At 41.2% G+C, this 15,206-nt stretch overlaps 1 long non-coding RNA gene across 1 annotated transcript; it reads left to right on the top strand.

The window, feature by feature from the left end:
* Positions 1 to 969: 969 nt before the first annotated feature.
* LOC130455037 (uncharacterized) lies at positions 970 to 3,225 on the top strand. The gene is made up of 2 exons (XR_008912821.1): positions 970 to 1,103; positions 2,781 to 3,225. It is a non-coding gene; the product is annotated as an uncharacterized LOC130455037 (long non-coding RNA).
* Positions 3,226 to 15,206: the final 11,981 nt, after the last annotated feature.

The raw sequence follows: 15,206 nt of genomic DNA, 5'->3' as shown, positions 1-15,206 counted from the left end.
ACATTAGCCTCATGATGTCATTGTGCCTCTTCAGAAATGAAAGTTGGGGGAGCAGCTAAGTGGATCAATGTATTGAAAGCAGCATAGAAATGGGAAGTCCTGGATTCAAATCTGAACTCAGACACTTCCCAGCTTTGTGACCCTGACCAAATCATTTAACCCCATTGCCTACTTTACCATTCTTCTGCCTTGGAACCAATACATAGTATTTATTCTAAAATGGAAAGTAAGGGTTTTTTTTAAATAAAGGACTAACAATAACAACAAATTAAATATATATACATATATAAAAATATAAATAATCTGAACCCTAAATCTATCTCTTCTCAGTCAGACTATAGATAGCATGAATCATCACTAGTCATCTGAAATCATGGAAGATCATTCTATTCTTCTGGCTTTCAAAATTATTTGCTTTTATTGTTTTTCTATAAAATATTCTTCCAAATTCTGCCCTTTTTTATTGTTCATCGGTTTAGAAGAGCCCCCAAAATTGTTCATTTTTGTGATACTGGTGTTATAGCAGAAATTATTTTTCTGGTTTTGTTCACTTTATTCCATAGCAGTTCATTAATTCTAAGGTGCTCAAACAAAAGTATGAAATACTGGTTCCAGGTTGCACTGTATGACATTCTTCAATATCAATCAGAAAATATAACCCCTTAGAATGTGCCCCTCCAACACATTGTGTTCCTGTTGTAACCCATTGGGTTAATTGTCTGGACCACTAATTCCCTTTCCTATGGAAGAAGGTGACCTTCAATGCCCTTAATGGTCACCATTACCCCTCTCTATGGTACCCCTTTTCCATTGGCCTTTTCTATCCAATGAATCCACAGAAATGTTGCTCATCTCCATTTAATAATAACACTTCACATTATGGTGGAGGAAGAAGCATGCAAGACAGAAAGCTGAGGATGGATCATCTGTCAGTCAAATGAAAATTCCATTTGGAATGTTACTGGGAAAAGCAGTTGGAGCCAAGCCAACTGTTGGACTGGGCAAAAAGGCTTTTGGCTTCTGGCTGATGGTGGTGACTGAAGCTGAAGGCTTTTGGCTGGCTGGCTGGGATGAAAGAAAGAAGATTGTTGTATCTCTGGGACGTGAGTTAATCAAGTTAGAGGTGACCTGGCTGATTTGAAGGAAGAATTAGAAGAAAGACCATAGTCCTTATATCTCTCTCTGACTGACTCTGTTTCACAATTGTGACAGAATTGCCATTTCCCTCAATATCCTCCTAACCCTTATTATAGAGAATAGGGAAATCCTACCCCTCTACCCTTGTCCTGTCTTCCCCAAATCAACCCTTACTTGAGAAAAGAAGAGAAAAGAGTGTTTCTTCTGAAATCTCATAGCTCACAGAAGAAAAGTGGGGGGAGGAAGTTGAAAGGCTTCTGAAGAGGGAGGAATAGGGAGGAGGGTAGACAAAACTTGATCCATTAGTCATCTAGTATCTATCAAATATACAACCCCCAAAATATTATCTATTACAACATGTATACAGGGCTAAAAAATACTCCTTATACAAATTATCTCATTGGATCCTTGATACAACCTTGTAGCATAGATGCTATTATTCTTCTCATTTTGCCAATGAGATTTTAAAGATTTAAAGAAGTTAGGTGGCTTGTCCAGTATTGTCCAGCTAAGGCAGGATTCAAGGTCAGAGCTTCTTTACTCCAAGGCCAGTAGTCCAGCAGCTACTCCATGCTTCTTCTTCCTTTAGTTAATGAAGAAATTGAGGTTTGTAGAGATGAAATGACTGACCAAAGACCAACTTGATAATGAAAGATAGACCTAGAATTCAAACCCAGATTCTCTGATGGCAGATTTAAATAAGATATCTATTGTGGAACTTACATTCTAGGCATTTAAAATAAGCATTTTAAATATAGTATTGAAAAACAAATTTAAAAAGAATCATTGAAAAATTCCCTTTATGGCATGATGTTCCCAACTAGTTGCCTACATGGTCTAACCCTGGTCTCTGTGGGGCCTCACTCTTGCTTATTTGAATTTCATACCTCCCCTTTGATTATGGATCTGGACAACAGGTAGAAGATTGGAGAGGTTTTTGAGGTTAAAAGGAAAGCACAAGTAGGTATATGGTGGCCCATTCCTCGCATTATACCACATGACCACCTGCCTTCCCATAAAGTCATCCTTTCAGTATCTTCTCCACTCTCTATCACCCTGTCCCAACATCTACCACCTAGTTACCTACCCAATGTCTTATCCCCATAGAGTCCCACTCTCTCTTAAAACCAAAGAATATAAAGGCTGGGACAGCTTTTATGTACCATCCAGTACAACTAGCTTATTTTGCAAATAAGGAAACCATGACTCAGGCAGAGGAAGGGCTTCAGATTCAATGCTTCCACTGGTGTCATCTTAGAACCCATGGAAGGCTCCAAAATCTTCATTCCCAAGCTTCAGGATAATTTGGTTTCCTTGCTGCCACCACAGGGTATTGCTTGAGGATGTCTGGGAGAAAGGTTGTCTCCAGCCAAGTAAGATGAGGATGTTGACTAAAGACCTGTGAGATAAATCATCAGTTACTGACATTTTGAACTCACCCTTCCCTGGTGTTTTTCTTACAATGCTCTGGTTATAGCCCCCAGCTTTGGACCTATTTTTTTGAACTCACACCATTTTAGAGTTGTTGCCTTCACAGATATCTGACATTGACCCCCCAAATAACTTGTTTGTTACTCTCTTAATCCCAGGAGTGAAACATAAGTCCCACTGAAATCATATCTTTTTCTGACTAATAATAACAGCAACAACAATAATTCACATTTCTGAAGCAAAGGAGAACCAGAATGGACACTCACCAATTGAGAAATGGCTAAACAAGTTACAATACATTAATGTGATATAATATTGCATAGTGGAAAATGATGACTATAAAGATGGAGAAGCACAAGAAGACTTCTTTGAATTGATGCAAAGTAAGCAGAACCAAGAAACACACAAAGTGACAATAATGTAAATGGAAAAAAAACAATGCCAAGGTGAAACTGAAGGCTATATAATTAGTATGACCAAAGAAAAGTATGAAAATTCAACTTCCTCTCATCTTTGCAGAAGCTGAGCACTGCCAGTATAGAACACAGCCTATGATCTCAGACTTGCTGAACTTTTTCCCCCTTTCTTTTTTGTTCCTCATTATAAGGGATGACCCTCTGGGTGGAGGAGGCAAAGGAATATATATTGTGAAATGTAGGTGTCCTATGTTTGTTTGTTTGTTTGTTTTAAAAATGGTATTAACAACAACCAATTTAGCCAATTCATATTTTTTCCTCGGATTTTATGGAGTATTTTTCTCATAATAATTTTATGTGGAAAGCACTGTCAACTATTATCATTTCCATTTCATAAGTGAAAAGAAGGAGGGAGAGAACATGAATCATGGAACCATGGAAATATATTCTAAAAAAATGTAAAAAAACTAAACTCAAAAATGTATTTAATAATTATATTTTTTTCAGAAGAAGGAATTATCTATTTTCACATAGCACATAAGAGTTAGAACTGAATCAAAAGGAGGTCTAATGCATTCAAGTCTTTGTTCAACACCATAGAGAACAGGTAGCCTGGCCCACCCAACCTGCCCAGTCCCTCCCCCCAAATCAATAATTCACCCTGGCTACCCATCCTACCCTGATTCCTCTTAATCCCAGCCCCTGTCAGACCTCTATCCAGAGTTTTCTTCCTAGCTCCCTCTCATTAGACTCTAAGACTGAAAGATGTTATAGATTACAAGCTCACAGGCTTCATCATTTAGCCATTTAACATTGCTCCAGGAGTGCTAATTCTCTTCTAAACTGGGATTTCTGTCCCAACTATATTAGCATTCTCCCTTTTGTCCTACCAGAAGGCCCAGAAGGGTCAAGGTTAGATTAAGTGCTGACAACTGATTGACAAGAGAATTTAGCCAAGGACTATTTGCATGACATCTGGCAGTTCAAGCAGCTGGCTCTTTAGTCATCTTGCTTCACACAGGAAAGTAACCTCAGAGAACATTGCATTACACTCTAACAGAGGAATTTCATAATCTTGACACTGTCACCATCAGAAAGGCAGAGTAAATGAGCTGTGGGATAGGAAAGCAGCAGCTGGTGCCTCTATGGGTCTCCCACAGCCTCTGATGCAGCCACACCCAAGAGAACCAAGGGGGAAAGGTTGAACAAGTACAGTCAAGGACACACTCATGGCTGCTCACTTGTGATCTGCCATGATCATTGCCCAAGTTCTCTGTGACATATTGTGGTGTACGATATAGAGTACTTGATCTGTTTCCCAAGGAGATCAGAAGAAAAGAAAAAGAACCTCTATGTTCCAAAATATTTAGAGCAGCTCTCTTTGGGGTGGCAAAGAACTGGAAATGGAGAGGATGGCACCAATTGGGGAATGGCTAACCAAATCTTGGGCCATAATTGTAATGGAATACTACTGTGCCATAAGAACTGGTGAGCCAGGTAGTTGTTTAAAAACTTGGGAAGAACTACAAAGGATAATAAGCAGCAAAATGAGTAGAACCAAGAGAACATCATACAGAGATACAGAAGAAACTGTAAATGTAACCTCCAAAGAACGAACTGAAAAATGGAAACATGAAAGACACAATTTATAAATACATAGCTGTCTCCTTGATGATGGTTTCTATGATTCAAGGAGGGGAAGGAGGCACTGAGACACATAAATTCTATCAATAAAATAAAAAGATATATAGTTTTCTGCACAATCCACAAGACAGGAGTCTCCACAGGGGCACTCAAAGGACAACACATAGATAAATAAGAAAGCCCACCCAGGGATCCTGACCACCAAACTTTCACAATTCTGCCATACAGAAGCCTCTTAGGGTACTCTCCTGCAATGGTCAGCTCTACAGTCTCAGGGCCAGTTGAGCAATTCAGGTCCAGAAGTCTAAGTCAGTTTTGCTTTTATAAGCTGGCCATAAGTTTCCAAGGGCAAAAAAAAAATGAAGCTGGTGCCCTCACCAGAGTTATTGGCTCCCCACATACCCCAGAGGTCACTCACCCTCTCTTATTCATTTGCACGACTCGTAACTCTCGATAGGTTATTAGAAGAGATGCTGTGTAAGGCCCGATCAATTCAAAATTTTCCGTTTATCACATTTTTTTATGTGCCCACAATGTGCAAATCATTATGTGGAGTGCTAGGGATGCCCGTAGGAAATACTACGAATACTCAACGCAGTTAATGATTTAATAGAGAAAAGGAGACATTTATACCGGCAGAGATGCCAAATGACTCCGGGAACTCCCAAGGGCTTGGTATAGGACTGGGTTTCCCATAATGCTTCAGGCAGCGGGTCGCAAGCAAAGGAGAACATGGACTCCCAGAGAAGAGCAGAACTGAGGTATCTGGAAAGGAGAAAGCACAAAACGGCAAACGCCTTCTAGAGGATAGCAGAGGCCCGAGAAGCCGTGAGTAGCCCGTAGTGAGTGGGCAGAGACTATGTGTGGCGGAAAGACTGGCAGCCAGCAGCGCCCGCCTCCGGACTAGACCCAGGACCAGAATTGGAGGCAAGAGAGCGAGCTAAGCCCTTCAGATAGTGACCGCAGCGGCCGCGGGACTCTAAAACTAAGTAGAGAAGGCGGCAGCGAGAAATGGACAACAGGAAATGCCGGAAGCAGGAAAAAGGCAATTCTTCCGAATGAGTCCGGAGACCCACTACAGCCGCGGATCTGGGCTACTGGGACTCCTCTTGTCAGTGTCAATTGTTGTTTTGGGTTGGGTTGGGTTGGGTTGGGTTGGGTTTGCGAGGACTCTGCTGCCCTGAAAAGAAAGCCTTTGAGAATCTAGCGAGGATATGAGGCAGATGAGCAGGAGTCCAGGGCACTACCACTGAGAAAAGTAAGGAATTAGGAGAGAGGTTCAGGCAGCTGGGTAGCACAGTGGATAGGGTGGCAGGAAGACTCATTTTCCTAAATTCAAATCTGGCTTGAACCTTCGTCAGTCATTTAACCTTGTTCGTCTCAGTTATTAGTTATGTGACCATGGCAAATCATTTAACCCTGTTTGCCTCAGTTACTAGCTATGTGACCCTGGGCAAGTCATTTAACCCTCTTTGCCTCAGTAACTGTGTGACCCTGGGCAAGTCATTTAATCCTGTTTGCCTCACTTTCCTGACCTGTAAAATGAGCTGGAGAAGGAAATGGTAAACTATCCCAGTATCATTATCAAGAGTTTCAAGGAACTTGATGTTAGCATATATGTGTATATTATATTTATATGCATGTGTGTAAATGTATAGATGCGTTCTTTATATGTATTTATGTGTAGTAAATTTAGATGTAATATATAAAATATATGGATAAATATATATGGATAATACATAAAAAATATATGGAGATGGATACAATATGTGTGAGTTCCTATCATTGAACCTGGACCACCTGGAGCCTGCAGTTCTCAAATGTTTGCCAGGACTAAGAGAGTCGAATGGTGATACCAAAAGTCTAAGGGGTACTTCAGGGACATCTTCATGAGCACCCAAGAGAAGGGAAGGAGTTTCCTCGGCTTCTTGTTAATGTTGGAAAGATTCCTGCTGAATGTCAGTCAAAGATCCTGGTGTGGTGGAACATACAAACTGTTCTAACCTGACCCAAGTAATCAGGGAACTGTTTACAACAATAACATGAACCTTTGAATCTACAACTGCATTTCTGTAGTGCTTTATGACTTACAAAATGTTTTATGAATGTTACCTGTTTAATCTGCACAACCACTCTAGGATGTAGATGCCATTATTATCCCCATTATACAAATGGGGAAACTGAAGTTGAATGATTAGAGGGCTTGCCTATGATTACACAGCTAATAAATATCTTAATTAGAATTTGAATTCAGGATTTCTTGACTCAATTAAATTAAAAATAAAAAAGTTGATTAAGTACCTACTATGTGCAAGGCATCACCACTAAGATAACAACAAAGAACACAAAGATAAAAGGTGACATGGTCTCTGCCTTCAAGCAGATAATAGGAAGGATGTGATTTGTACACAAATATTATGGGGGCAGCTGGGTGGCTCAGAGGATAGAGAGCAAGGCCTGGAGCCTGGAAGTCCTGGGTTCAAATATGGCCTCAGATACTTCCTAGCTGTGTGACCCTGGGCCAGTCACTTGACCCCCATTGCCTAGCCCTTACCACTCTTCTGCCTTGGCACCCATATTTAATATAAATTCTAAGACAGAAGTAAGGGTTGTAAAATAAATAAATAAATATTCTATTGAGGTAAAAAGAGATCAAGGCAGAGGAAATGAAGACAAAGTGATCTTGGAAAATTTGAGGAGAGAGAATTCTTTTGGTGGAGTGGAATCGGGCCAGAACCATGGAAGAGTCAACACCTGGAAAATAGAGAATGGATTTGGACAGGCTGAAATGAGGAGGAGGCATATTCCAATGACGGGGAAGATCTGTGTCAATACAGAGACCCAGGGAGGAAGCTCAGGAAATCAAGTTCATTTTGGCATGGTAGTAATATGGAATTAGACTAAAAAGGTAGGTTAGAGTCTAATACTAATAATAATAGCTAACATTTATATGGCACTCACCATGGGATGGGCATTGTTCTAAGTGCTTTATAATTATAATCTTACTTGATACTCATAACAACCCTGGGAGATAGGTGCTATTATTACCCCCATTTTACAGTTGAGAAAACCAAGGCAAACGAGTTAAGTGACTTGCCTTGGATCACACACCTACTAAGTGTCTGAAGCTGGATTTGAACTCATATCTTCCTGATTCCAGACCCAGCACTCTATCCACTGTGTCCTTTAGCTGCCTTTAATAAAATAATAAAGAGGCAATTAGGTGGCATCTTAGATGTATCTTCCTAAGTTCAAATCTGGTTTCAGACTCTTCATAGCTGTGTGACCCTGGACAAGTTACTTAACTCTGCCTCCATTTCCTCACATGCAAAATTAGCTGGAGAAGAAAAAGGCAAATCACTCCAGCATCTCTACCAGAAAACCCTAAATGGAGCTGTAAAGATTCAGACATGGCCAATCATTTCATTAATATAGGATAAAGAAACTATCTTCTAATGCAGATTGCCGCCTTTTCTGATACTGACAATTTTAGAGTTTCCCCTCATTCCAGATAGTAAAAGAAGTCTTAAAAGGCTCTCAGCCCACTGGGGGGGGGGGGGGTCTATAAGAGGAAAGGGGAAAAGACCACAGAGGATAAGAAGATAGGACAGAGGTCAGGGATGGGGAGTAGTCATCTGTACTAATAGAGTAACCAATGAAATTGGAGTTCCATTGAAGAAGAAGCAAGATAGTATGGTGGCTTACATGCTAGATTTGGGCTAAAGAAATCTTAAATTGAAATCCTGCCTCTGACACTTGTTAGCTATGAGGCTCTGGGTATGTCTCTAAGTCTCAGTTTTCTCATCAATAAAATGGGTGGGTTTTTTTTTTTTTAGAACCAACCCCACAGGATGGTAAGGATCAAATGAGAACATGTATAACATGTCCTTGGCCAACTTTACAGTTCAGTATAAAGGAGTTATTTTTTTTAAGCCTTTACTTCCCATATTACAATCAATACTATTAAGGCAGAATTAAGGTATTAAGGCAAAAGAGTTGAAATGCTAGGTAAACTCTCCTACTTTTCTCACCTCTTGACTTTTCTTAAAAAACCCTTACCTTCCATCTTGGACTCAATACTGTGTATGAGTACCAAGGCAGAAGAGTGATAAAGGGTAAGGTAATGGGGATTAAGTGACTTGTCCAGGGTCACACAGCTAGGAAGTATCTGAATCCAAATATGAACCTAAGACCTCTTATCTCCAGGCTTGGCTCTCTAGACACTGAGGCAGCTCACTGTCCCTAAAAGAAAGTTATTAAAATAGCTATGAGTCAAGCATCCTTCAACAAATATTTATTGAACATGTGGTTTGGACAAGGTCCAGTGCTTAGGAATTGGATGGTTCATTTAAAATTGGGCCATCACACAGTTTAGGGTAGAACTTGGTGACCTTTCCAAAGTGGCTCACCAAGGTTCTAGCCCCTCTCCATCTGGAGTGGCAGAAGGAAGCGTGAAGAAGAACGCTGACCACACACAGCCACTCTTGTGCACAGGGGACTGCCATGACCACAAGCCAGCTGCCCACCGCAGGTGGCTAGAGGCAGCCTTCCAGAGCAGTGGATGGCATTGGCCAAAGAATCAGACCTTGTACTTCTCTATACCTTTGGTCACTGAGTCTTCATTTAGTAAACTAAGATGTAAGCAATGATTTCCCCACTCAAGAGAGCCGAGCATGTCTAAGAGGAAAGAATGGAGGAGGTCGGAATCCCAGACTGAAAAGAAATGTCCCTGTGGGGTGGCTGTGTGAGATTCTATCACCTGATGACTATGAATTCTCTGTAGATATAGTTGATGGAATAAAGACAGATCCTTATTTCAGAACTGGTATTTGGAGGATGACGGAAGGAGTTATTAAGCCAGACAAAATGAGGAGCATTGCAGGAGCAAGTGGGAGAAGTAGAACAGAAATGAGGATTATGGAGAATGGGACCCAAGATAAAGGCCAAATCAGGGCAATCTGTGCTTCTGAAAGTATAAACTCAAGGGTGGAAGGGAAATAAAGAGAAGATAAAAAATGGAGTCAGCTGCCAAGCACAGAAACAGGAGGTCCTGATTTTGAATCTGGCCTCAGACACTTCCAAGATGTGTGACCCTGGGCAAGTCACTTCACCTCCATTGCCTAGCCCTTACCACTATTCTGCCTTAGAACCAATACAGAGTATTGGTTCTAAGGCAAAAGGTAAAGGTTTAAAAAATAAATTAAGAGAAGGTAAGTTCCAGAGTCACAGAGCCAGTAAATGTCTGAGGTCAGATTTGAACTCAGGCCTTCTTGAATCCAGGTCTGGCTCTCCATCCACTGAGCCACCTAGCTGCCTCCTAGTTATAAAGGTACAGGACTGATACTGCCCCCAGGAAATCTCTACCTACCACCAAACAGGAGGTTTGAAGCCACAGTGTCATGCCCCTGCTAAGGACAAAGGTTTGTCTGAATGCCCTGATCTGCCTGTTTCCTGGCTCTGTCAGGGTCTCTTGGTTAGCCAGGACTTGCCCATAGCTCTGACCACCTCTAAGGATACCACAGGGAGCTCCCCCACTGGGTCATACATTTGGGAGCAGGGAAGGAAGCTGGCCCCGAAGTCATAAGAATAACAGACTCAAATCAATGATGATTCCCTCTTTTTTGAAGTTGAACACCTTCACCTGAACAGCTGCTGCTGCTGCTCAGTGCTGTACGGAATGATGGGAAGAGTACGAACCAGATAGCTGAGGTCTGTCTGTCCCTAACAACCCAGGTGGCTTCACCTGATCTATAAAATGAGAGCCTTGGGCTAGATGGCTTCCAAAGCCTGCCAGCTGGAAATCCTCTATGTGCCTTCCGTCCAATTGTACCACCTAGCAATAGGGGATGCTCGATTTCTCAAATCAGACACCCCCCATCAGGACCCAAAAGGAAGGCTTCCAGCAGAGAGAGATGGAAGTTGGAGTGGGTTTGAAGGAGGAACTTCTTGGGGGGAGGGGGCAGAGAAACAGAAGGACAGAGACAGAGAGATAAATATTGTGAAAGAGACAGAGAATCTGCAAGAGAGAGACAGAGACAGAGAAACAGCAAGAGACAGAAAGAGAGGAGAGACAGAGATAGAGACAGAGAAAACAAAATAGACATAGAGAAACAGAGACAAAGAGAAACAGAGAGACTGAGAGACAGAGAAACAGCAAGAGAAAGACAGCGAAAGAGAGAGACAGAGAAACAGAAAGAGAGGGATAAAGAAAGAGAGAAAAGAGACAGAGAGAGGCAGAAACACAGAGAGAGACAGAGACAGACAAAGACAGAGAGAGGAAGAGACAGAGAAAGAGAGAACCTCTCAGCTACATTTCTTATTCTCACAACTTTAGTCTCTCCTCACTAGTAGCCTTCTCAATCTCAGGATAACCATTTCCTATAATCTTTGTCCCAGATCTTCTCCACCACTCTATGTGGTGCCCAAACCACACTCAGTTCACTCCCATAACTCTCACTCTCTGGCCCCTACTTCCCATCTCCTTTTTATGTCTTGTCTTTCTCCTCTTAAAATGTAAGCTCCTTGCTATGTGACCCTGGACAAGTCACTTAACCCCCATTGCCTAGCTCTTAGCATTCATCTGCCTTGGAATCAATACACAATATTTATTCTAATATGGAATGTAAGTTATTTTTTAAAATAAAAATGGAAAGTAAGCTCCTTGAGAGTAAGAACTGTCTTTCTTTTTGTTTTATCACACTTAATAAACACTTCTAATTGGACTTAGTGCAATCCAGGCCCAGTGCTATTATTGAAGAAATATCCATATTAAAAAAAAAAAACAAGACAGTCCTTACCTTTGAGGAACTTAGTGGAAAGAGTGCTGCCTTTAGAATCAGAGGGCCTGGGGGCAGCTAGGGGCCTCAGTGGATAGAGGGTCAGGCCTGATCTGGAGGTCTTGGGTTCAGATTTGACCTCAGACACTTCTTAGTTGTATGACCCTGGACAAGTCACTTAATCCCAATTGCTGAGTCCTTGCCTCTCTTCTGCCTTGGAACCAATATATAGTATGAATTCTAAAAGAGAAGGTAATGGTTTAAAAAAAAAATCAGAGGACCTAAGGTCAAAGGCTACCTCTGTTGCTTCCAGTGTTACCTTGGACAAATCACTTGCCCTCTCAAGATCTAATCTATAAAAGAGACAGTTGGCTTTTAAGGATGCTTCCAGTTCTAACCCCATGAACCTATCTGTGGTCCTTAAAGAACCATATGAATGTAAAATGTTATTGCTCAGTAAGAATTTATTCTTCTCTCATTTTGATAAGAACAACCCATATTGGCTCAAGCGCACAGGCAGGGATAAAGTAATAAGAGGAATCAAAAAGGAGATGCTGCCACCAGAAGCCTCTGGATAATGGCAGCCATTGATGTGGCAGGGGTCCAAGCATACCGGGAGGGCTTCATCTCTATGTTCCTTCTACTTCTTTGTGTCTTATCTTCGTGTCTTTTCTTCACAGTCAGATAATCATTTCCTCCTGGAAGAGAGAGAATACAGAGCTCCAGATTCTTTTTTCTCCCTCAGAGCTTCTTAGCCCATGGCTGACTATACAACAAAGTGCAGAGTTTCAGAGACTGGACAGAATCTTAGACTGGCTTCACTCCTTTAAAGTGGAGTCAGATTTGGTCTGCATCCACAAGAAATCTGTGCATTCAGCAAAGTCTGGGGCATAGCCAAGCAAAGAAATACTGTTTTTAAGAATATTATAGAGGGGGAAATTAAGTCACTAAACCAATAATAGATGCTTCTTTGGTGTTTTCCCCAAGATACAACCAGAAAACAATGCTCCAGGAGGGGAGGGAGGTACAGATTCTTCTACCCCTCATAAAGGTAGCTGGGGGATAAAATGGGCAGTCAGAACTCGCACCCAGTTCTTGTGGGCTTCAAGGGTAGGGCTCTTTCCCCTAGCGCCCAGAACATCTCTCTTTTTTCTCTATTACCTTCATCCTGCGCACATCTCGTCTCCCCAGCTGGTTAACAAATTTCTCCTTGAAGACATGCAACTCTCAGACTTCTTATATCCCTCCTGGTATCTTAGCACATGGCTGAGCCCACAGCAGGCCTTCCATAAATAGCTGTGTATTTGGCTCATCCCTTACAAAGCCACAAAACCAAAGAATATGCTGCTTCCTCAACTCCCCAGAACTCATCCCTTGGGAGAATTGAGAGCTGAATTTATTCCATGCATGTTCTGAATACTATTGGGGACTCCAGGAAAACAACAGAGCAAACCTCACAAATTAATGCTTGAGTTTAAGGGAAAGGAGTGTCAGTCTTGGGGACTTTCCTCATTTCAACAAGAGCCAGGAACTCCTGCAATCCCACACAGGCAGGGATGAAAGTCATAATAGTTCTCATTCATATTGTGCTTTCAGAGCATTTTGCATTCACTGGCTCATTTGATTCTCACAAATGCCCTGAGGGAGTTCTCTTAATTCTCCCCATTTTACAAGTCAGGAAACTAAGGAAGAGAGAGGTTAAGTGACCCACCTAAGGGTCACATGGATAGTAAGTGTCCTAGGCAAAATAAGAACTCAGGTGGGACCTAGCTGCCTCTGATCCTCCTTAAAAAGGACCAGGGGAGACACACTCAAGTCCAGAGGCAAACAGATGAAATCTGAAGGCCAGGCCAGGTGATGAGCATTCACCCTGACTGTGGGAACCTTCTAAGTGGTCTCCTTCCTTCCAGGCTCTTCCTCTTCCGTACATGTAGCACAAATAAATAGGTAATGGCTGATTGGCCTTGGATGACTCCAGTCATATTAAATCAGTCTGAGTTGGTGTGACAAATGCTTTCTCCCTGGGGTGGGCTGGAACCTTAAAGGAGTCTGCTTAGGCTCAACCAGGCAAGTAGTAGATAGAAATCACCCCCTTTTAGCAAGCAAGTAGCCCATAGAAAAAGCAGGAGGAGAGGAAGTAAGAACTAGACTGATGAGGGCTAGCCTTGGACATTGGACTTTCCCATCCTCTTGCCTCTCTTGCCCGCACTCCTCCTTCTTCAGAGTTCCTCACAGAAGAGAAAAGAAGGCAACAATCCCAACAAGAGCCGCTCTGTTCCTGCATAAAAAGACAGGAATCTCCTCCATTTCCAGCATAAATCCATTGACTACTTCCTACTGTGGGCTTATGTTAACAGGATATTGTTGGGTCTGATCATTTAAGCCAAATTCTCAAGTTTGAGAATTTGTGTCGGGGCAATCAAGTTAACCTTGGAATCAAGAGAGTTAGTTCAAATCAGAGCTCTGACATTTCCTCATTTTGTCACCCTGGGCAAATAACATGACCTAAGACTGTTTCCTCAACTGTAAAATAAGAGTAATATGTATATTACCTATCCCACAGCGTTGTGAAGAAAATATTACTTTTTAACCTTAAAGTGTTATACAAATTTTACTTATGATTATTATTATCACACAGGTTATGGATTCAAAAAATAGCTTTTCGATGTCTCTTAACACATCTATAAACTTATATATCCCTAGGGTGATGGTCATGCTTTCCATTAGTCTAGATAGCCACTGGTGCAACCACCTTTCTCATATTTATATTTTGTATCTAATATTTGTATCTAATATTTGTTTCTAAAATTTGTATCTAATATTCTGTTAGAATATTAGATCTGGAAGGAATCTTGACCCTCCAAGCAGAATATTGAGGAGGGGAAGTCTTGGATTTGGAGTCAGTGGACCTGGATTCCAATCCTTGTTCCATTGCCTGCCATCTTTGTGACCTTGGTCAAGAAATTGAACTTCTCTGAGTCTCAGTTTCCTTATCTGGAAATGAATGGAAAGAACAAGATAACCTCTGAAGTCCCTCCCAATTTTAAGTCTTTGATCTTTTAATCACTTGGCAAAAAATGTAAATGATGGTCAGACAGGTTGAGTGACTTGTCCATACTGCAGTTAATAGCAAAGCCCAGAAGAAAACCATTTCCTGAATCCCAAGGCAGTGTTCCTTCTCCCTACTATAACTGTAATTCCTTGTATATAGCATTTTTTTTTGATAGATCTGTAACTTAACTAGGGAAGGCAGCTCTAGGTGAGTAATTTCCTCTCCCAATTCAGACTATACAGCCCAACAATTGAATTTTAGTTACTTGGGACACTAAAAGGTTAAGTGACTTACTTTCTGAGAGTCACCTGTGTGTCAGCAGGAAGACTTGAATTCTAGCCTTTCTTAATCCAAAGCCAGTCCAAATATTAACTATGCAAATCTGATATGTTTATGTGTGTGTGGTTGTGTGTATGTGTATAATATGTATGTTACATACAAGTAATGAATTATTTTGGCCATAGCTGCTCAAGAAACCATCCTCTAGGGTACATCATAGAGAGAACAGCCTCATGGTTATTGAGTTCATTAAAGTAATATGGCTAGTAATAATAACAATAATAAGTATTTATATAGTTTATCTCATTTGATCCCTATAACAAATTTGCAATATGTGCTATTATCACCCCTATTTAAATAAAAGGAAACTGAGGACAGGCAGAGTAAATGACTTGACCAGTCATCCAGCTAATAATTATCTAAGGTAGGATTTGAACTTAAGCCTTCCTAAGTCAGAAATATATAAAATAA

This window comes from Monodelphis domestica, chromosome 6, assembly GCF_027887165.1.
Source record: "Monodelphis domestica isolate mMonDom1 chromosome 6, mMonDom1.pri, whole genome shotgun sequence".
In the NCBI taxonomy this organism is placed as follows: Eukaryota; Metazoa; Chordata; class Mammalia; order Didelphimorphia; family Didelphidae; genus Monodelphis; species Monodelphis domestica.
The sequence above is the reverse complement of the archived record's forward strand: the minus strand, read 5'-3'. Positions and strand labels throughout refer to the sequence as shown.